This window comes from Pongo abelii, chromosome 14 (assembly GCF_028885655.2).
Source record: "Pongo abelii isolate AG06213 chromosome 14, NHGRI_mPonAbe1-v2.0_pri, whole genome shotgun sequence".
In the NCBI taxonomy this organism is placed as follows: Eukaryota; Metazoa; Chordata; class Mammalia; order Primates; family Hominidae; genus Pongo; species Pongo abelii.
In genome coordinates, this window is record NC_071999.2 from 25,695,761 (window position 1) to 25,717,098 (window position 21,338).

The window sequence follows — 21,338 nt, forward strand, 5'->3', positions numbered from 1 at the left end:
AAAGTACACTCCTGTGAATAAAATTTGGAGCATATTTGTTTCTCTCTACCTGATTTCTCCAGAATTTGGAAACTATTTGTGAGTATTCTTAATTTATGGCAAATAGTTATTTGTGTAAGTGCAATAAGAATCTGTTTTCTTTTGTAATAGGATACAGTTGGAAAAACTGGTTATTTTACCAAGGCTTTGACTGGAATGGCATGCTTTCCTTTAAGGAATCAAACTTGACTTGTAAAGCCAATAAAAGCCCCTTGGGGAAATGTCTTATACCTTGCCTATGCAGTCCCTGTGCAGGGTTTCTGACCTGTGATAAGTAAAGAATGTCACTTTCTTTTTTTTTTTTTTTTTTTTTTCTTTTATTATTATTATTATTATTATCATCATTATTATACTTTAGGTTTTATGGTACATGTGCGCAATGTGCAGGTAAGTTACATATGTATACATGTGCCATGCTGGTGCGCTGCACCCACCAACTTGTCATCTAGCATTAGGTATATCTCCCAATGCTATCCCTCCCCCCTCCCCCCACCCCACAACAGTCCCCGAAGTGTGATGTTCCCCTTCCTGTGTCCATGTGTTCTCATTGTTCAATTCCCACCTATGAGTGAGAATATGCGGTGTTTGGTTTTTTGTTCTTGCGATAGTTTACTGAGAATGATGATTTCCAATTTCATCCATGTCCCTACAAAGGACGTGAACTCATCATTTTTTATGGCTGCATAGTATTCCATGGTGTATATGTGCCACATTTTCTTAATCCAGTCTATCATTGTTGGACATTTGGGTTGGTTCCAAGTCTTTGCTATTGTGAATAATGCGGCAATAAACATACGTGTGCATGTGTCTTTATAGCAGCATGATTTATAGTCCTTTGGGTATATACCCAGTAATGGGATGGCTGGGTCGAATGGAATTTCTAGTTCTAGATCCCTGAGGAATCGCCACACTGACTTCCACAAGGGTTGAACTAGTTTACAGTCCCACCAACAGTGTAAAAGTGTTCCTATTTCTCCACATCCTCTCCAGCACCTGTTGTTTCCTGACTTTTGAATGATTGCCATTCTAACTGGTGTGAGATGGTATCTCATTGTGGTTTTGATTTGCATTTCTCTGATGGCCAGTGATGGTGAGCATTTTTTCATGTGTTTTTTGGCTGCATAAATGTCTTCTTTTGAGAAGTGTCTGTTCATGTCCTTCGCCCACTTTTTGATGGGGTTGTTTGTTTTTTTCTTGTAAATTTGTTGGAGTTCATTGTAGATTCTGGATATTAGCCCTTTGTCAGATGAGTAGGTTGCGAAAATGTTCTCCCATTTTGTAGGTTGCCTGTTCACTCTGATGGTAGTTTCCTTTGCTGTGCAGAAGCTCTTTAGTTTAATTAGATCCCATTTGTCAATTTTGGCTTTTGTTGCCATTGCTTTTGGTGTTTTAGACATGAAGTCCTTGCCCATGCCTATGTCCTGAATGGTAATGCCTAGGTTTTCTTCTAGGGTTTTTATGGTTTTAGGTCTAACATTTAAGTCTTTAATCCATCTTGAATTGATTTTTGTATAAGGTGTAAGGAAGGGATCCAGTTTCAGCTTTCTACATATGGCTAGCCAGTTTTCCCAGCACCATTTATTAAATAGGGAATCCTTTCCCCATTTCTTGTTTTTCTCAGGTTTGTCAAAGATCAGATAGTTGTAGATATGTGGCATTATTTCTGACGGCTCTGTTCTGTTCCATTGATCTATATCTCTGTTTTGGTACCAGTACCATGCTGTTTTGGTTACTGTAGCCTTGTAGTATAGTTTGAAGTCAGGTAGTGTAATGCCTCCAGCTTTGTTCTTTTGGCTTAGGATTGACTTGGCGATGCGGGCTCTTTTTTGGTTCCATATGAACTTTAAAGTAGTTTTTTCCAATTCTGTGAAGAAAGTCATTGGTAGCTTGATGGGGATGGCATTGAATCTGTAAATTACCTTGGGAAGGATGGCCATTTTCATGATATTGATTCTTCCTACCCATGAGCATGGAATGTTCTTCCATTCGTTTGTATCCTCTTTTATTTCCTTGAGCAGTGGTTTGTAGTTCTCCTTGAAGAGGTCTTTCACATCCCTTGTAAGTTGGATTCCTAGGTATTTTATTCTCTTTGAAGCAATTGTGAATGGGAGTTCACTCATGATTTGGCTCTCTGTTTGTCTGTTATTGATGTATAAGAATGCTTGTGATTTTTGCACATTGATTTTGTATCCTGAGACTTTGCTGAAGTTGCTTATCAGCTTAAGGAGATTTGCGGCTGAGACAATGGGGTTTTCTAGATATACTATCATGTCATCTGCAAACAAGGACAATTTGACTTCCTCTTTTCCTAATTGAATACCCTTGATTTCCTTCTCCTGCCTAATTGCCCTGGCCAGAACTTCCAACACTATGTTGAATAGAAGTGGCGAGAGAGGGCATCCCTGTCTTGTGCCAGTTTTCAAAGGGAATGCTTCCAGTTTTTGCCCATTCAGTACGATATTGGCTGTGGGTTTGTCATAAATAGCTCTTATTATTTTGAGATACGTCCCATCAATTCCTAATTTATTGAGAGTTTTTAGCATGAAGGGTTGTTGAATTTTGTCAAAGGCCTTTTCTGCATCTATTGAGATAATCATGTGGTTTTTGTCTTTGGTTCTGTTTATATGCTGGATTACATTTATTGATTTGCGTATATTGAACCAGCCTTGCATCCCAGGGATGAAGCCCACTTGATCATGGTGGATAAGCTTTTTGATGTGCTGCTGGATTCTGTTTGCCAGTATCTTATTGAGGATTTTTGCATCAATGTTCATCAAGGATATTGGTCTAAAATTCTCTTTTTTTGTTGTGTCTCTGCCAGGCTTTGGTATCAGGATGATGCTGGCCTCATAAAATGAGTTAGGGAGGATTCCCTCTTTTTCTATTGATTGGAATAGTTTCAGAAGGAATGGTACCAGCTCCTCCTTGTACCTCTGGTAGAATTCGGCTGTGAACCCATCTGGTCCTGGACTTTTTTTGGTTGGTAAGCTATTGATTATTGCCACAATTTCAGCTCCTGTTATTGGTCTATTCAGAGATTCAACTTCTTCCTGGTTTAGTCTTGGGAGGGTGTATGTGTTGAGGAATTTATCCATTTCTTCTAGATTTTCTAGTTTATTTGCATAGAGGTGTTTGTAATATTCTCTGATGGTAGTTTGTATTTCTGTGGGATCGGTGGTGATATCCCCTTTATCATTTTTTATTGCATCTATTTGATTCTTCTCTCTTTTTTTCTTTATTAATCTTGCTAGCGGTCTATCAATTTTGTTGATCCTTTCAAAAAACCAGCTCCTGGATTCATTGATTTTTTGAAGGGTTTTTTGTGTCTCTATTTCCTTCAGTTCTGCTCTGATTTTAGTTATTTCTTGCCTTCTGCTAGCTTTTGAATGTGTTTGCTCTTCCTTTTCTAGTTCTTTTAATTGTGATGTTAGGGTGTCAATTTTGGATCTTTCCTGCTTTCTCTTGTGGGCATTTAGTGCTATAAATTTCCCTCTACACACTGCTTTGAATGCGTCCCAGAGATTCTGGTATGTTGTGTCTTGGTTCTCGTTGGTTTCAAAGAACATCTTTATTTCTGCCTTCATTTCGTGATGTACCCAGTAGTCATTCAGGAGCAGGTTGTTCAGTTTCCACGTAGTTGAGCGGTTTTGAGTGAGATTCTTAATCCTCAGTTCTAGCTTGATTGCACTGTGATCTGAGAGACAGTTTGTTACAATTTCTGTTCTTTTACATTTATTGAGGAGAGCTTTACTTCCAAGTATATGGTCAATTTTGGAATAGGTGTGGTGTGGTGCTGAAAAAAATGTATATTCTGTTGATTTGGGGTGGAGAGTTCTGTAGATGTCTATTAGGTCCGCTTGGTGCAGAGCTGAGTTCAATTCCTGGGTATCCTTGTTGACTTTCTGTCTCGTTGATCTGTCTAATGTTGACAGTGGGGTGTTAAAGTCTCCCATTATTAATGTGTGGGAGTCTAAGTCTCTTTGTAGGTCACTCAGGACTTGCTTTATGAATCTGGGTGCTCCTGTATTGGGTGCATATATATTTAGGATAGTTAGCTCTTCTTGTTGAATTAATCCCTTTACCATTATGTAATGGCCTTCTTTGTCTCTTTTGATCTTTGTTGGTTTAAAGTCTGTTTTATCAGAGACTAGGATTGCAACCCCTGCCTTTTTTTGTTTTCCATTTGCTTGGTAGATCTTCCTCCATCCTTTTATTTTGAGCCTATGTGTGTCTCTGCACGTGAGATGGGTTTCCTGAATACAGCACACTGATGGGTCTTGAGTCTTTATCCAATTTGCCAGTCTGTGTCTTTTAATTGGAGCATTTAGTCCATTTACATTTAAAGTTAATATTGTTATGTGTGAATCTGATCCTGCCATTATGATGTTAGCTGGATATTTTTCTCGTTAGTTGATGCAGTCTCTTCCTAGTCTCGATGGTCTTTACATTTCGGTATGATTTTGCAGTGGCTGGTACCGGTTGTGCCTTTCCATGTTTAGCGCTTCCTTCAGGAGCTCTTTTAGGGCAGGCCTGGTGGTGACAAAATCTCTCAGCATTTGCTTGTCTGTAAAGTATTTTATTTCTCCTTCACTTATGAAGCTTAGTTTGGCAGGATATGAAATTCTGGGTTGAAAATTCTTTTCTTTAAGAATGTTGAATATTGGCCCCCACTCTCTTCTGGCTTGTAGGGTTTCTGCCGAGAGATCTGCTGTTAGTCTGATGGGCTTCCCTTTGATGGTAACCCGACCTTTCTCTCTGGCTGCCCTTAACATTTTTTCCTTCATTTCAACTTTGGTGAATCTGACAATTATGTGTCTTGGAGTTGCTCTTCTCGAGGAGTATCTTTGTGGCGTTCTCTGTATTTCCTGAATCTGAATGTTGGCCTGCCTTGCTAGATTGGGGAAGTTCTCCTGGATAATATCCTGCAGAGTGTTTTCCAACTTGTTTCCATTCTCCCCGTCACTTTCAGGTACACCAATCAGACGTAGATTTGGTCTTTTCACATAGTCCCACATTTCTTGGAGGCTTTGCTCATTTCTTTTTATTCTTTTTTCTCTAGACTTCCCTTCTCGCTTCATTTCATTCATTTCATCTTCCAGGGCTGATAGCCTTTCTTCCATTTGATCGCATCGGCTCCTGAGGCTTCTGCATTCTTCACGTAGTTCTCGAGCCTTGGTTTTCAGCTCCATCAGCTCCTTTAAGCACTTCTCTGTATTGGTTATTCTAGTTATACATTCTTCTAAATTTTTTTCAAAGTTTTCAACTTCTTTGCCTTTGGTTTGAATATCCTCCCGTAGCTCGGAGTAATTTGATCGTCTGAAGCCTTCTTCTCTCAGCTCGTCAAAGTCATTCTCCGTCCAGCTTTGTTCCGTTGCTGGTGAGGAACTGCGTTCCTTTGGAGGAGGAGAGGTACTCTGCTTTTTAGAGTTTCCAGTTTTTCTGCTCTGTTTTTTCCCCATCTTTGTGGTTTTATGTACTTTTGGTCTTTGATGATGGTGATGTACAGATGGGTTTTTGGTGTGGATGTCCTTTCTGTTAGTTTTCCTTCTAACAGACAGAACCCTCAGCTGCAGGTCTGTTGGAGTACCTGGCCGGCCCTGTGAGGTGTCAGTCTGCCCCTGCTGGGGGGTGCCTCCCAGTTAGGCTGCTCGGGGGTCAGGGGTCAGGGACCCACTTGAGGAGGCAGTCAGCCGGTTCTCAGATCTCCAGCTGCGTGCTGGGAGAACCACTGCTCTCCTCACAGCTGTCAGACAGGGACATTTAAGTCTGCAGAGGTTACTGCTGTCTTTTTGTTTGTCTGTGCCCTGCCCCCAGAGGTGGAGCCTACAGAGGCAGGCAGGCCTCCTTGAGCTGTGGTGGGCTCCACCCAGTTCAAGCTTCCAGGCTGCTTTGTTATGTAAGCGAGCCTGGGCAATGGCGGGCGCCCCTCCCCCAGCCTCGCTGCCGACTTGCTGTTTGATCTCAGACTGCTGTGCTAGCAATCAGCGAGACTCCGTGGGCGTAGGACCCTCTGAGCCAGGTGCGGGCTATACTCTCCTGGGGCACCGGTTCCTAAGCCCGTCGGAAAAGCACAGTATTCGGGTGGGAGTGGCCCGATTTTCCAGGTGCCGTCTGTCACCCCTGGAAGGGGAACTCCCTGACCCCTTGCGCTTCCCGAGTGAGGCAATGCCTCGCCCCTGCTTCGGCTGGCGCACAGTGCGCTCACCCACTGACCTGCGCCCACTGTCTGCTACTCCCTAGTGAGATGAACACGGTACCTCAGATGGAAATGCAGAAATCACCCGTCTTCTGCGTCGCTCGCGCTGGGAGCTGTAGACCGGAGCTGTTCCTATTCGGCCATCTTGGCTCCTCCCCCTCTCTTTTGCCAAGAATGTCACTTTCTAACAGGTCCAGGAGCCCCAAGTTCTCTTGGAAGCTCAAAAGGAGAGGAATTTACCCAGCTCATAGGTATTTGAGGGTACAAACCGATGGCAGGGCTCAGCTCTAAAAAGTCTTATCTGAAACTCCTTCTATGGAACAGCGTTCCATCAAAGCCAATTTAAAAAGAGCTTATGTGAAAAATAATTATTCTTGCTGCACTTTATACAAATACTCATGCGAAGTATAATAAAACAAATCAGTCTTATCATGATTTGTTTTTAGTAAAAATAGGAAACTGGAGAGAGAAATATTATGTTTCAAGAACTACGGAACATCTGTTATTAGATTCTAGTCTGATCATTTGTTTTTAAAGTTTGTTTCTGCAATTTAGGCTAACCCTGTTTATTCCTATGAACCAACCAGTGAGCTCTGACTGCTGCTCAGAAGAAGCAAGAGAGATGGGTAATGTAGAAATCTGGATCAGTATTCTAAATCTGTACATGTATTAGGATCAACTAGCAACCCCATATCAGCTTGATTCCAGCAGTTACTCAGTTCATGGAAAGCCTACTCATTTAGTTTACTTGAAATTACTTGTTTTGCTTTATTATTGTGAAATATATTGCTGTTGTAGTCTTTGTGTAGGAATGCAGAATAAGCTTATTAAATGTTGTCTTAAATTGAACACTTGTTAATCTTCCAGATAAAACTTTTTGTTGGAACTCAAGAAAGTTGAGTGGCCCTCGCCATACTGATGCTTTCTGACTGAGCTCTACCCTGAATACAAGAGACCCTAATGGTTGGGCAGGAATAGTATCGCCCCTTCTCAGCCTCAAGAAGTTACAGAAGATGGATCTTTATCCCTCTGCAACCCTTAGGATTAAGGGTTCTCTTATAAAAGGGAGGGGGGAAATGTCAGAGGCCTGTGAACGAGAGCAACTCCATCTTAAATAGGAAGTGGGTAAAATGAGGCTGAGACCTACTGGGCTGCATTCCCAGATGGTTAAGACATTCTAAGTCACAGGATAAGATAGGAGGTCAGTACAAAATACAGGTCATAAAGACCTTGTTGATAAAACAGCTTGCAGTAAAGATGTCTGCTAAAACCCCCCAAAACCAAAATGGTGACAAGAGTGATCTTTGGTCATTCTCACTACTACACTCCTATTAGCGTCGTAACAGTTTAAAAATGCCATGACAATATCAGGAAGTTACCCTATGTGGTCTAAAAGAGGGGGACATAAATAATCCACCCCTTGTTTAGCATATCATCAAGAAATAATTAAAAAAACGGGGAACTAGCAGCCCTTGGGATGCTCTGTCAATGGAGTAGCCATTCCTTTATTCCTGTATTTTCCTAATAAACTTGCTTTCACTGTACTCTACAGACTCACCCTGAATTCTTTCTTACACAAGATCCAAGAACCCTCTCTGGGGTCTGGATCGGGACCCCTTTCCTGTAACACTGTGATGTGTGAATTTCCCCCTGGGCACATCATCACCCTTGGCTAAATAAACCTCGAAAAATTTGAGACACCTGCCTATCACTTTTTGGTTCAGTTTGCATCTTTCTGCAAATGAATGTGTTGTACTGATGTCACTAAAATTAATCCTGAGATCCTGAGAGAAAAAGTGGGATCCTGGTGTTTCTTCAAGACTCAAGAAGCATAAGGTTAATTTGGGGGAGGGGATTAGAATTAATACTCGTGGAAAGAAGACTTTTCTTCTTCAGTTACTGCTTTCATTGTTTTCTCCTTTCCTTCACGTCCCTCACCACATCTTTGAAGGGAATATTCAAGCCTTTTTTGTTAAAACAAACAGAAACAATCTCAATACTTAACAGCTAGACTTTGCACACTGGACATTTCTGTCAGAAATGATGAATATACAATTATGCACTTCATAATGATGTTTAGGTCAAAGACAGACTGAGTATACCACAGTGGTCCCATAGCTTATAATGGAGCTGAAAAATTCCTATTGCCTACTGATGTCACAGCTGTCACAATGTTGTGGCATAATACATTATTTATGTGTATGTGGTGATACTGGTGTAAACAAATCTTCTGTGCAGCCAGGCATATAAAAGTATAGCACTCACAATTTGTACAGTACGTAATACTTTGATAATGATACACAACTATGTACTGGTTTATGTGTTTACTCTACCATTTATCATTACTTTAGAGTGTACCCCTTTTACTTATTTTTTAAAAAAAGATGTTAATGCCGGGTGCGGTGGCTCAAGCCTGTAATCCCAGCACTTTGGGAGGCCAAGGTGGGTGAATCACCTGAGGTCAGGAGTTTGAGACCAGCCTGGCCTACATGGGGAAACCCCATCTCTACTAAAAATACAAAAATTAGCTGGAAGTAGTGGCACATGCCTGTAATCCCAGCTACTCAGGAGGCTGAAGCAGGAGAATCACTTGAACCCAGGAGGCGGAGGTTGCAGTGAGCCAAGATCGCACCACTGCACTCTAGCCTGGGCGATAGAGTGAGACTCTGTATCAAAAAAAAAAAAAAAAGAAAAAAGCTGTTAAAATAAATGAAAACAATCTCAATAATCAACAGCTAGACTTTGTACTGTGAAACAGCCTCAGGCAGGTCCTTCAGGAGGTATTCCAGGAAAAGGCGTTATCATAGAGATGGCAGCTCCATGCCTGTTATTTCCTTTGCAGACCTTCCAGTGAGATGAGTCGTGGAGGCAGAAGGCAGTGATGTTGATGGTCCCAACCCTGTGTAGGTCAAGGCTAAAGTGTGTGTTTGTGACTTTGTTTTTAATTAAAAAGTTTAAAAGTAAAAAAAATACAAATAATTTTTTTCTATTTTGAAAAAAGTTCATAGAATAAAGAGATAAAGACAATATTTTTGAACAACTGTACAATGTGTTTGTGTTTTAAGCTATATTACAAAAGAGTAAAAAATAGAAGTTGGCTGGGTGCAGTGGCTCACGCTTGTAATCCCAACGCTTTGGGAGGCCGAGGTGGGCAGATCACGAGGTCAGGAGATCGAGACCATCCTGGCTAACACGGTGAAACCCCGTTTCTACTAAAAATACAAAAAATTAGCCGGGCGTGGTGGCGGGCACCTGTAGTCCCAGCTACTCGGGAGGATGAGGCAGGAGAATGGCATGAATCCAGGAGGCAGAGCTTGCCGTGAGCCAAGATCATGCCACTGCACTCCAGCCTGGGCGACAGAGCAAGACTCTGTCTCAAAAAAAAATTAAAAGTTTATAAAGTAAAAACATTGTAGTAAGCTAAGTTTATTATGAAGAAAGAAAAATATATCTCTATAAATTTGGTGTGGTGCCTGTGTACAGTATTTCTAAAGTCTATAGTAGTGTACGGCTATGTCCTAAGCCTTCACATTCACTCATCATTCACTCACCGACTCACCCAGAGCAACTTCCAGTTCTGCACGCTCCATTCATGATAAGTGCCCTGTATAGGTGTGCCATTTTTTATCTTTTATATCATATTTTTACTGTACCTTTTCTATGTTTGCAGACTTTTGGATGTACAAATACCACTGTGTTGCAACTGGCTACAGTATTCAGCACAGTAACATGCTGTGCATGTGTATAGCTTGGGAGCAACAGGCTGTCATTGCCTGGGTGTGCAGTAGGCTGTCCCATGCAGGTTTGTGTAAGTCAGTCTATGATGTTTGAAGAATGACGAAGTTGCCTAACGATGCATTTCTCAGAAAGATGTCCCCATCCTTATGTGATGTCTTCACCTGGGGCTCTGCTGAAATAACGTGTGATATTTGAAAATGATTCATCTCTTATTGAGCACTTTTACATGCATTATTTCAGTTTGATGTTCACATCCGTCCTGTGTGTAATGTTACTAATTTTATTTTACAAAATAGAAAATGCAGACTCCAAGAGATGAACTAACCAGCTCCACAGTCAGTTAATAGTAGAAAATGGTAGACAATGTTTTGAGACATTTTCATCCAGTAAGTGGCAGAGCTGTAATTTGAAGCCTGAATTTTGGACTCCCTAAACCAAGATCTTCCTGCTGTGCAGTGCAGTTAGAAAGTGACTTTCCAGACTGAGTGACAGCATTGAAATTTCCTGTTCATGTCCCACGGTTCCATCCTCATTCTATTCTCATCCCAGGAAAGCAGTAAGACCTGGCTGATTCCCCAACACCGCCACCAACATTTCTGGTCGCTGTTGGAATACAAACACTCCATCTCCTAGAAAAGCTGTGCAGATTGCAGACTGTTAGACCTGCCAGGGACTGTGGACAATTGCTAGTCCTTTTTTCTCTCTCAGAAATGGTCTCTACCCATCGATGAATGGATGGATAGACAAAATGTGGCCTATGCATACAATGGAATATCACTCAGCCTTCAAAACGAAGGAAATTCTGACATACGCTACAGCCTGGATGAACCTTGAAGACATTATGCTATGGAAAGTAAGCCAGTCACAAAAGGGTACATATTGTATGATTACACTTACTCCAGGCCACTAGAGTAGGCAAATTCATAGAGACAAAAAGGAGAATGGAGGAAAGAAAGAAGGGAGAGCTCTGGGTTCAATGGATACCGAGTTTCTGTTGGGGATGATGAAAAAGCTTTGGTTATAGATGGTGATGGTTACATGACATTGTCAATGTATTTAATGGCACTGAATTGTACATTTACGAATGGTTAAAATGGGAAATTTTATCTTATGTATATTTTACCACAATATGTATTTTTTAAATGTAGTCTATTATCTAAGTCAGGATGAGCCAAAACAGACTGAGGCTCCCCTCGGCGGTGGAACAAGGGCACCAGGAGATTCTCATACAACTGACATCTGGGGACTGTTCATCCAGTCTTGTCATTTTACAGATGAGAAGACTGAGGCCAAAGCTCCTGAGATCTTTCCCTGCGTTTGCATAGCAAGTGGGAGAGGGAACGGCACCCGGCTCCTGGCCTGGGCTGTCTTACCATGGTGGTCTCCAGAGGAGGATGCTTTTCCCAACACTCTGCCGAGATGCATGCCTGTGGGGACACGCTCCCCTGGAGAGTAGGAGGAAAGCTGGGGATGGCCTGCCAGACAGAGAGTGGCACCCGCCTCTTAGTGTCACTCACCAGTGTCTGCAGTGCACCCGGGCGGAGGGAGGCCAGGCTGCGGCACACTGTGGTGAACGTTTGTGCACACGGCTGCTGCAGAAATCTCAGTTTAGCTCAGTTTGCCTCAGCAAGCAGGAGCTGAGGAGAAGGCTTTCTTCAACTCAGCCTTAGGCTTGGCACGGTGGCTCATGCCTGTAATCCCAGCACTTTGGGAGGCCAAAGCGGGTGGATCACTTGAGGTCAGGAGTTCGAGACCAACCTGGCCAACATGATGAAACCCTGTCTCTACTAAAAATACAAAAATTAACTTGGCGTGGTGGTGCGCACCTGTAGTCCCAGCTACTAGGGAGGTTGAGGCAGGAGAATTACTTGAACCCAGGAGGTGAAGGTTGTAGTAAGCTGAGATCGCACCACTGCACTCCGGCCTGGGTGACAGAGGGAAACTCCATCATGCACCCACAAAAAAAACCTAAACTTTACTCCCTGGTTGGGGGGGCACTGGGACCCTCCTGCATGTGCTCTATGTATATGCCAGGAAGCTGGCAAAGCTGCGGGAGCTGCAGTGGGAGCTGACAGGCCCTGTCCCAGTGAGCATCTGCAGCTGCAGCCTCCCCTTCGGTCCTAGGAAGGGCTGAGGCTGTGGCTCAGCTGGTGTCCAGGGCGGGGCCTATATTAGTCACTGAGGGTGTCAGGAAATGAACAGAGTGGCCACCTGGGTTCCATTAGCCATGAGCAGGTCCTTCCCCAGGGGAGATCTGTTCCATCCAGTGTCAGGTCCATGCAAAACCGGCACTGACTGAGCCCTGTGTGGAGCACCGAGGCTGTCCTGGACCTGACATGCATTTGGCCCCCCAGAAGTCCTGCAGACCCAATCTGACCCATTCTAGGCTACCTTTAGAATGGGTCAGAGTCGGCTGGGTGCAGTGCCTCATGCTTATAATCCCACCTTTGGGAGGCACTTTGGAGGCTAAGACAGGTAAAGAGAATCTACCACTTACAGAGCCTGACTTAGGAATCATAAACTTATAATAAAACTTAGAGTTTTATTGAAGAAAAAGGAAATTAACATGGATGAAAGAGTAGGTGAAAGAAGCAATGGTGAGCAAATAAATAATAAAAATAAATATCTGAGCATATCAATATGAATTTGCTATATAAAATCATGATAATTCTGGCTGATGGGGGTTTGAAAACAAAGTTGGGTGTTTGCTAGCTTGACTGTGGTGAGGTGTGTACACACGCTAAACTACATCAAATTTTACACTTTAAATAGACCAATATTATTAGTGTCAATTATATGTCAACAAAGCTGTTTAAGAAAAAGTAAGTAGAACTAAAATTCTCAACAGGAGTAACATGAAAGATGGGGGGATAAGATCAAAGTTAAAATTTCTAAGATCTTTCTGTTACTCAGAGGAAGGTTAAAGATATTAACGTTAGACTTTGGTAAGTCACGTATGTGTTTTAAAAAATTAACTGGGCCGGGTGTGGTGGCTCAAGCCTGTAATCCCAGCACTTTGGGAGGCTGAGGCAGGCGGATCACGAGGTCAGGAGATCAAGACCACCCTGGCAAACACGATGAAACCCTGTCTCTACTAAAAATACAAAAAATTAGCCGGACGTGGTGGTGGGCGCCTGTAGTCCCAGCTACTCTCGGGAGGCTGAGGCAGGAGAATGGTGTGAACCCGGGAGGCGGAGCTTGCAGTGAGCCGAGATCAGGACACTGCACTCCAGCCTGGGGGACAGAGCGAGACTCCGTCACAAAAAAAGAAAAAAAAAAAAATTAACTGTAAACTACTAAAAAAAAAAAAAAACAGACTGTATAAACTTCCAAACCACTAGAGGGAAATAGTTGGAATAAAGAAAACATAAAAATCCAAAAGAAGGCAGGAAAGGAGAGAAGAAAAAGAAAGAAGATGGTAAATAGAAAGTATAAAATCACATCATTAATATCTCAATAATCATAGTTACAGTAAATTATCTAATCTCAACATTCAAATGCAAAGACTGTCAGATTAAATAAAAAACAAAATCTGGCTCTGGTTTTGGAGGTTTATAAGAGACATACCTAGAACAAAAAAAGGAAAGATTAAACAGTTGGGAAAAAATATCCAGGCAAATGCTGATCTAGAACAGAAAGCCGGAATAGCTACATTAACATCAGACCAAATGAACTTAAAGCAACACATCTTTATTAGAGTTGGTAAAGAAAGGTCAATGTCTAATGACAAGAATACAACAGAAAAATATAGCAGTATGTGATCCTGATGGTATAAGCTCAAATATATAAGTGAACAAATGAAATACGGACCAAATATCGTGAAAATAAATAATTCAAAATCTACACTCTTGGAACTCTAGATTATTTTGAGCCCCTTTAAAGGAATGATTATGAACCCGAGTCACATGATAGCCAGGTATAACCAAGGCAGCTGTAACCTCTGTTTCTCTGATTAAGCTTTCTTTCTTACCGGCAGGCAACATGTTGTAAATGACCGAAGAGTGCTGGGGAAGACTTCCTCGGTCTCCACTGTTGATCTCCATCATAGATTAACCTCCCCCTTAACTTTCTCACATGTAGATTTCATGACCATCATGGTGTTTTCAGATTGACATAAAATACACTCTTTTACATTGCCAAAGGAATGAAAACTAGCTATGAAAAATAAAATAAGCCCTGTGGAAAAGAAAACAAACTGTAACTAATTAATTTGTTGTAACTCTTAAACCAGCCTTGATGGAAAAAGTAATCCTGTTAAATTTCTTTGTCTTCTTCCTGTATAAGCAAGAACTTAACCTTTAACTTCAGCGCCTGACCCTATGTGTTTGGAGTCTGTGTTTCCTGGACGACTATTTCAAGCTTTTTGCTTAAATAAACTCTTTAAAACTAGATTCTCATCCTTTTGGTTATTTCAACATACAGTATCGACAGAATTACCCAGTGAAATTTATTAATGTATCCTTACAGTGAGAGATTTTAATATACCTCTCACGATAAATGCAATACAGCTTAAAACCCTCATCATTTTAAAACTGAACTTGATGTTCTAAAGTTTTTCTGGAAGTGCGAAGTGTCAGGAAGAGCCAACACATTCCTGAAGATGAACAAGGTAAAGCACTTATTAGATATCAAGACACTAGAGAAAGGAAATAATTATGACAGTACAGTGTTAGCGTTACCAGAAAGGGGTCCTGATCCAGACCCTAAGAGGGTGGGTCTTGCACAAGAAAGAATTCAGGGCGAGTCTGTAAAGTGAACGCAAGTTTATTAGGAAAGTAAAGGAATGAAAGAATGTCTACTCCATAGAAAGCAGCCCTCAGGGCTGCTGGTTGCCCATTTTTATGGTTATTTCTTGACTATATGCTAAACAAGAGGTGGATTATTTATGCCTCCCCTTTTTAGGCCATATAGGGTAACTTCCTGATGTTGCAATGGCATTTGTAAACTGTCATGGCGCTGGCGTGAGTGTAGCAGTGAGGATGACCAGAGGTCACTCTTGTCGCCATCTTGGTTTTCGTGGGTTTTACCTGGCTTCTTTACTGCAACCTGTTTTTATCAGCAAGGTCCTTATGACCTATATCTTGTACTGACCTCCTAGGTCATTCTGTGACTTAGAATGCCTTAACTGTCTGGGAATGCAGCCCAGTAGATCTCAGCCTCATTTTACCCAGCCCCTATTCAAGATGAAGTTGCTCTGGTTCAAACGCCTCTGATATTTGCACAACAGACAAAGAATATAACGTAGAGTGCAGACACCAGCCATCCATACATGAAAGTGTGACATGCGACAGGCAGCTCCGCAGGTCAGTGGGCCTTGGGACAGTTGCTTTCTATATGAACATTTTAAATAAAATTGGAGGTCTAGCTCACACCATGCACAAAAATAAATTCCCTGTGAATTAAAGATCTAAATGTTCAAAGCAAAGCTTGAAACTTTTAGAATAAAATAGAGGAGAATATCTTTTTTGGCCTTGGGTAGAGAAAGCTTTCTTTAATGTGACTTTAAAAACATAGACTGCTTATGAACAGTTTATGAGAAAGGAACATATTTGACTACATTCAAATTTAATACTTGTCTATCAAAAAAGTCACCATGTATCAATTAATAAGTTAAGCCACAAACAGGGAGAAGATATTTACAAAGGACATAACCAAAAAAGGATTGGTATCACTACTGATGAGAAAAAGAAAAAAGATACTGAGATGGTGGATAGATTTAGTTGCCAAGAAAAAGGTAGGGTAAAGAGTTGAGGGTTGAGGTGGGGAGTGGCTGAAATTGCAATGTTTTTAGTAAAAAAAAAACACCTCTAAAACAACTATGGAAAACTGTTACTATCTATTTCATCTCAGGTGTGATTTTATAGGTATCTGTTTCCCATATGTTTAATGTGTGTATATATATATTTTTTGTTTGTTTGTTTTGTTTTTGTTGTTGGTTTTTTTTTTGAGACGGAGTCTTGCTCTGTCCCCCAGGTTGGAGTGCAGTGGCGCGATCTCGGCTCACTGCAAGCTCCGCCTCCCGGGTTCACACCATTCTCCTTCCTCAGCCTCCCAAGTAGCTGGGACTACAGGCGCCCGCCACCATGCCCGGCTAATTTTTTGTATTTTTAGTAGAGACGGGGTTTCACCGTGCTAGCCACGATGGTCTCGATCTCCTGACCTCGTGATCCGCCCGCCTCGGCCTCCCAAAGTGCTGGGATTACAGGCGTGAGCCGCCGCGCCCGGCCTTAATGTATATTAAGAGAGGACATAGGATGTGCCTAATAGGGAAGATGATGAAGGAATGGACATATGACATTGTGCAATTTGGCAGCCCACTTGGGAAGTTGCTGAGCGGGGGTCAGGAGACACTGGCTGGAGGGTAAGGAAAGGGCAGGCCCCTAGGAGGGGCCCCTTGGGCTGAGAACGCACCCCTGGGCCTCCATGCCTACAGGATCGCAGGCCAAGCCTTTTGGAAAGACATGCGCTAGTGCTTGCAGGAAATAAAAGGGGTTTGGTGTTTTTGTTGGAGTTTTCATTTGATTGTTGTGGCGGCAGGACCACCTGGGGAGGCATCCAGGGAAAGTCAGCTGGGGACACTCGCGGGCTTGGCTCCTGAGCCCCCTCCAGCATGGCCTGGGCGGGAATTCCTGTGAGCCTTGCCCGCCGAGTCCCCAGCCAGCGGGCGCCCAGGGCCCTCTCCAGGTAGGGGTGTCGGCCTTGGAGCGCCGGCTCAGAGACAGCCAGCACCTCGCCGGCCACAGCCTTCGCCTCGGCAATGGCCCGGATTGCCTAAGGGGGGCTTTTCCCGGAGACTCCGCGCTCCACACGCCGCGGGCACAAAGGGCGCTGCGGGACTGCCAGGGTTCGGGAGGGCCCGGAGCCCCTGCGCGCGCGATTAGACTGGGCGTTGGGTTTTTTCTTTTCAGCAGGTGACCCCGGGGCATTCATCCGACACCAGCCATCTTGGCGTGAGGTGGCAGAGGGAAAATTTCCTCCCTATTGTGGCCTCTTCGAGGGCTTTCCGCCGACATTCCCGTGAAGTCCCTGCCAGCTGCTGGGCCGCGTCCGCGCCGCTCTCTGCCGCCAGCACCTTCTGCAGAAGCCGCCCCGCCGCGCTGCTTCCTCATTCAAACCCAGAGCCCTCTGGCAAGGCCGCGCCCGCCCGCTCTCGAAGTGCAGATCAGCAGCAGGTGCAGGCCTGTGACCCCACGGGCGCCTGACTGGGGCCTCTGTGCTGCAGAGCGCAATTTAATCCGGATTCAGTCCAGGCCGAGTGCTGACAAACCTGCCTCCCCCGGGGGTTGGGGCGACTCAGGCTGTGCGGCAGGGAGGGAGTGGCATAGGGCCTGTGCTCAGAGCACCTCTGGGCTCTTTCTCGGCCTGCCGTCACCCTCGGAACTCAATACTCTTTTAAACAGGAACCCCATATTTTCATTTCAAATGGGGCCCCACCCATCGCGTCATGGGCCCCTCTAGCGCGAGACGCCAGGCCTCCCCCCAGCGGGCTGGAAGCATCAGGCCTGCCTGCTCAGAAGGAGAGCAGATCTTCACTTGAGTAGGAGATCGGGGGACTACCAGAGAAGGAGGGGCTGGCCGACAGAGTGGCTGGGGTGCACCGTGCGCCTCTGCCCAGGGGCGGTGCGGGCTGAGACATTCTTTCCTTCCTACCTTTTTCTCTTCCCTCCCTCAGCCCAGCCTGCCCTTCTCATTTCACAGCGCTCATCGTGCTTACTGGGACGGGGTCTAAACTGATGCTGGACAGCCTGCCCACGGGAGCTCCCTCACACCTCTGCCCAAGGACAGAATTGGGCCCCAAGTCCTCTGGCTTCACTGAGTTTAAAGCATCTCAGTTCACCTTAACTTGAAAATGTGAATGAAACCTTCCTTGGGAACGTTACCAGACATTACCTAATCAGAGGAACCAAATGCTTTTCTAAATACAGCAGAAGCACCCGGCAGAGGCATCGGGAAGGCTGGAGAGCCCCCCTGGACTGAAGACCCCACGGCATTGGTAATGCACTGGCCCTGAGGCCCAGGGAATCTCACGAAAGCCAGCCGGTCACTTGTGGTTGGGCTGGGTCCTTCCTGTGCTTTACACACAAAAGATCCCTGATGCCCAGCTCAGGAGGTGGGAGCTGGGAGCAGCAGTGGAAGGAGAAAGGCATGGAAACGGGAACCCTCGACGTTGAGTCATGGGAACACTGGAATCCTCCCTCTTTCTCAGAGCTACAGTGCTGCAGAGCATTCTTCCTCAAAAATAAAAAGGCCAGAAGAGAATGGGGTGGATTTTCTGTTTTCATAGCATTGGGGTGGAAAATCCACCCAACTGTATGAGCGTCCGTGGGGGTGGGGGTAGGGTGAGGTGTTCTGGCTGCATAGAGCAAACCTGGGTTGGGAAAGACCTGACCGCCACACCTCGCTTTTATTGCGCTTTGCAGATATTGCATGTTTTATAAATTGAATGTTTGTGGCCACCCTGCATCAAGCAAGTCCATCAACGCTGTTTTTCCAACAGTATGGGCTCACTTCATGTCTCTGTGTCACATTTTAGTAATTTTTACAATGTTTTAAACTTTTTCATTATTTTTTCATTATTTTTCATTATATCTGTTTGTTTGTTTGTTTGTTTTTTAGAGACAGAGTCTCAATCTGTGGCCCAGGCTGGAGTTCAGTGGTGTGATTATAGCTTACTGCAGCCTTGAACTCCTGGGCTCAAGCAATCCTCCTACATCAGCGTCCCAGGGAGCTGAGACTACAGGTGTGTGCCACCATACCCAGCCAATTTTCCTATCTTTTTGTAGAGATGGGATCTTTCACGTTTGTCCAGGCTGGAGTGCAATGGTGTAATCATGGCTCACAGTAGCCTCAAACTCCTGGCCTTGATATTGTACCTGTTAAGGTGCTCAGTAATCTTTGATGTTACTATTGTAACTATTTTGGAGCACCATGAACTAACCCCATATAAGATGGTGAACTTAAGCAATAAATGGTGTGTGTATCCTGATTGCTCCATGGACCAGCTATTACCTGTCCCTCTCCTCAGGCCTCCCTATTCCCTGAGACAGAATATTGAAATTATGCCATTTAATAACCCTATATTGGCCTTCTAAGTGTTTGAGTGAAAGGAAGAGCTACATGTCTCTCACTTTAAACAAAAAAACTAGAAATGATTAAACTTAGTGAGGAAGGCATGTCAAAAGCTGAAATAGGCCAAAAGCTTGACCTCTTGAGAAACAATTAGCCAAGTTGTGAATGCAAGGAAAAGTTCCTGAAGGAAATTAAAAGTGCTACTCCAGTGAACACACAAATGATAAGAAAGTGAAACAAGCTGATTGCTGATATGGAGAAAGTTTGAGTGGTCCGGATGGAAGATCAAACCAGCCACAGCAGTCCCTTAAGCCAAAGCCTAACCCAGAGCAAAGCTCTAATTCTTTTCAATTCTGTCAAGGCTCAGAGACATGAGAAAGCTGAAGAAGAAAATGTGAAGCTCACAGATGTTGGTTCATGGGATTTAAGGAAAGAGCCTGGCTCTGTTAACACAAAAGTACAAGGTAAAGCAGCGAAAAAGTGCTGATGTCAAAGCTGCAGCAAGTTTTCCAGAAGATCTAGCTAAGAGCATTGATGCAGGTGGCTTCATGAAACAACAGATTTTCAATGTAGATAAAAACAGCCTTCTATTGGAAGAAGATGCCAGCTAGGACTTTTTTTTTTTTTTTTTTTTTTTTGAGATGCAGTCTCACTCTGTCACTAGGCTGGAGTGCAGTGGCACAATCTTGGCTCACTGCAGCCTCTGCCTCCCAGGTTCAAGCAATTCTCCTGCCTCAGCCTCCCAAATAGCTGGGACTACAAGTGCGCACCGCCATGCCTCACTAATTTTTTTGTATTTATAGTAGAGACGGGGTTTCACCATGTTGGCCAGGATGGTCTTGATCTCTTGACCTCATGATCTGCCTGCCTCAGCCTCCCAAAGTGCTGGGATTATAGGCGTGAGCCACCGTGCCTGGCCCCAGCTAGGACTTTCTTAGCTAGAGAGAAGTCTATGCCTGGCTTCAAAGATTCATAGGACAGGCTGACTCTGTTGTTAGAGGCTTATGAAGCTGGTGACTTTAAGTTGAAACCAATACTCAATTGCCATTCTGAAAATACTAGGGCCCTTAGGAATTATACCAAATCTGCTCTGCCTGTGTTCTAGAGATGGAAAAACAAAGCCTGGATGACAGCACATATTTTTGCATCATGGTTTACTATGTTAAGCCCACTGCTAAGACCTATTGCTCAGAATGAAAGATTCCTTTCAAATTACTACTGCTCACTGACAATGCACCTGATCACCCAAGAGCTCTGATGGAGGTGTACAAGGAGATGAATACTGTTTCCTGCCTGCTAACACAGCATCCATTCTGCAGCTCATGAATCAAAGAATAATTTTGACTTTCAAGTCTTATTACTTAAGAAATACATTTTGTAAGGCCATAGCTTCCATAGAGGGTGATTCCTCTGATGGATCTGAGCAAAGTAAATTGAAAACCTTCTGGAAAGAATTCACCATTCCACATGCCCTTAAGAGCATTTGTGATTCATGGGAGGAGGTCAAAATATCAGCATTAACAGGAGTTTGGAAGAAGCTGGTTCCAGCCCTCATGGATGACTTTAAGGAGTTCAAGACTTCAGTGGAGGAAATAACTGCAGATGTGGTGAAAATAGCTAGAGAATTAGAATGAGAAGTGGAGCCTGTAGACGTGATGCAATTGCTGCAGTCTCATGATCAAACTTGAATGAATGAGGAGTCACTTCTTATGAATGAACAAAGAAAGTGGTTTCTTAAGATGGAGTCTAGTCCAATGAAGATGTTGTGAACATTGTTGAAAGAACAGCAAAGGATTTAGGATACTTCATAAACTTAGTTCATGAAGCAGCAGCAGAGTTTGAGAGCATTGACTCCAATTTTGGAAGAAGTTCTGGTTGTCTTTGTTTGTTTTTTGAGATGGAGTCTCACTCTATTGCCTAGGCTGGAGTGCAATGACACGATCTCAGCTCACTGCAACCTCTGCCTCCTGGGTTCAAGCGATTCTCCTGCCTCAGTCTCCAGAATAGCTAGGATTACAGGCACGTGCCACCACGCCTGGCTAATTTTTGTATTTTTAGTACAGACGGGGTTTCACAATATTGTCCAGGCTGGTCTCGAACTCCTGACCTCAAAGTGATCTGCCTGCCTCGGCCTCCCAAAGGTGCTGGGATTACAGGCATGAGCCACTGTGCCTGGCCATTGTTTTCATATTTTAACAAATTGCCACAGCCACCCCCACCTTCAGCAACCACCACCACCACCCTCATCCACATCAAGGCAAGACCCTCCACCAGCAAAAAGATTATGACTTGCTAA